The sequence below is a fragment of the Ranitomeya imitator genome, chromosome 1 (genome assembly GCF_032444005.1).
Source record: "Ranitomeya imitator isolate aRanImi1 chromosome 1, aRanImi1.pri, whole genome shotgun sequence".
NCBI classification, from domain to species: Eukaryota; Metazoa; Chordata; class Amphibia; order Anura; family Dendrobatidae; genus Ranitomeya; species Ranitomeya imitator.
The window spans coordinates 687,286,813-687,289,312 of record NC_091282.1 but is presented as its reverse complement, the minus strand read 5'-3'; the positions used below and the strand labels follow the sequence as shown (position 1 = coordinate 687,289,312).

Sequence of the window (2,500 nt, the reverse complement as noted above, 5' to 3'; positions counted from 1 at the left end):
CAAATGATTCGATTGTGAAGCTGTTTATTATATTACTGATAAAGGAAAACAATTCCGCTGGTATTTTACTAAAATGCTTAGTACAATTGTCCCCCCTTAGTACCCCAACCAAAACCCCCCATAAGGTCTACATAATATTAATAATAATAGATAAATTAATTAATGGATACAAATAATCTCCACACATATTAAATACTATTTTTACTATACATTTGTATCATATAAAATTGGAAGAATAATCAGTATTTTTTTTTTAGCTGGCCATAATTCAGACTAGTAGAATGTACATGATCCATGCAGCTAAAATTTAGAACAAAGGGGCAAAAAAAATCTAATACAAAACATATAATAATATAATATAAACATTTGCTTTGCTTATCAGTTGCAATTTTTCCTTTCCTCAAAAAATTAAAGGGGCTGATCATATATATAGAAAAAAAAAATAGATAGGACTTTTTCTGGTGTTTACCTGGTGTATATCGCCCTCTTCCGGTCGCATCGTTTATTGCGTCTGTGTAAACTTAGGAGAAAATAGGAATAAAACAAAAAAGAAAACAATGGAAATGATAAGGGTAAAAAAAAAAAAATGTAATGAAAACTTCAATTCTCATTCGTTTGCGAATTATAAATAACATTCTAATCACGGTATTTGTAAACTAGTAATATATTTTACATTTGCCCAATAAATAACACACATCAGAAGAAATTAATCATAAAATAGGTCATAGGTAAATATGACATTATTAAAAAAAATAATAATACATTTCTGCTTTCCTATCTCCATGTATCCATTATTTTTGCAGCAGTCTTTAGGGTACAATAACTAAATTCCTCCTCTGCAGCATCTCTGATTCTAACCTGGAAAAATACCTAAAGGCATCACTGATTTTTTTTTTTCCCTGTACAGATAGAAGGTGCCAAGTTATTGCTTCTACTTTCTGAAAGGTCACCCATACCCAACGCATCTGCTCCAAAGCCAGAGATGAGATGCGTCTGGAAAGTGTAAAATTGTAGTGTAGCCTGGTCCAGGGACATTGGCCTCCTGCCTTGTGGAGAAGACACTTTACCGATCCATAGAAGGGTGACATTTATTCCGGGGACACAGAGCATAGCACAATGCCCTATTGTTATGCTGGATGGGCACACGATTTGCATTTAATAAGCTGCTGGTTGTAGTAAGTAGTTCTGAATTTATTACTATTTTTTTTTTTTTAAGACATTGCTGTAACTTACTTGCTTAGGAAATTCCAAGTCTTCAAAAGTTCATCAGGGGTGTAGGGAAAAAAAGAGTGAAAAAAATGCAGTTAACACCAGCTTTATCCATAAAAATAAAAATTATATATATATATATATATATATATATATATATATATATATATATATTTTAATATTAAATATGTTTTGGGGTATTAAAGTTGAATAAATAATTATTGCTATAATATAAATATATATATATATATATTATAGCAATAATTATTTATTCAACTTTGATATATATATATATATTTTCTTTATTTTCTTTTAAATGATATATGCTCAGAAGGAATGATACTATAAGCAGGCATCTTCCTCTAGGATCCCAAACAAATGCATATGGCAGCATCTTACCTGGCTGGCAGTGGCTGTCCGTGTGGCTGCTGAAGGTCCCATCTGGTGGAGGGATGCCTTCCTATTGAGGTATATTCAGGGGCTCCGCCCTCTAGGGCAAGTCTGACAATCCCAGAGTAAGGCAGCCCCAGCCACCATCCCCAAACCTTATTGTCCTTCACCTTCACCTTTCTGCACCCACTTCCAGATCAGGGATCGGACAGCCCCATCACTGGAGACACCACGGGGAAGTTGTGGTCCCAAGTCTTCTCCAGGGACTGAGGCACCGAGAGACATTCCACAATATTGGGTTCTGGGCTTGGGATCAAACCTACACCTTATAGGGAGAAAAAGAATGCAAAACTTCCAAGAGCAAAAAAGGAAGAAGCAACAGAAAAATGATAAATCTTGTAGAAAAGAAAATCATTGCTTCCCGGCACCGAGAGCACCAATCCCCACCAAACTCAGGAGCACAGTTCTGTGAGAGATTATCAGTTCAGAGTTCCAATTTTTTCACTAAACCATGTGGAGATATATATATATATATATATATATATATATATATATATATATATATATATATATACATATGTATATATATATGTATATATATGCAGTATCTAAATATATGAATGCACGCACATATATATTTCAAATGGACATGTCCACATGTCCATATATATATATATATATATATATATATATATATATATATATATAAACTCAAATATTTATACGTATACATATATATACATTGTCTTTCCTAAAAAAAAATGTGAAATTATGATCCATCATAGCAAGATCACCCTGTGATTGTGCTGAATTATATTTTGTTATTCTCATATTTTTTCTAATATATTATTAGAAATAATAGCATATATAATATTTCCCTTGCCATAAGTGATACAACTTA

General features: G+C 32.3%; 1 long non-coding RNA gene across 2 annotated transcripts in view; it reads right to left on the bottom strand.

Moving 5' to 3' along the window:
- The window catches only part of LOC138658039 (uncharacterized), a 97,839-nt gene extending 96,175 nt beyond the window's left edge, over positions 1–1,664 (bottom strand). The window contains exons 1-3 of one of the 2 annotated variants that reach the window (XR_011317308.1): positions 1,609–1,664; positions 1,234–1,253; positions 470–520 (exon numbers count right to left, since the gene is read on the bottom strand). This is a non-coding gene — a long non-coding RNA (uncharacterized lncRNA). Of the gene's footprint in view, positions 1–469; positions 521–1,233; positions 1,330–1,608 lie in introns of those variants that run through there. The other variant, XR_011317307.1, reaches the window with a different exon arrangement.
- Between the last annotated feature and the right edge of the window lie 836 nt (positions 1,665–2,500).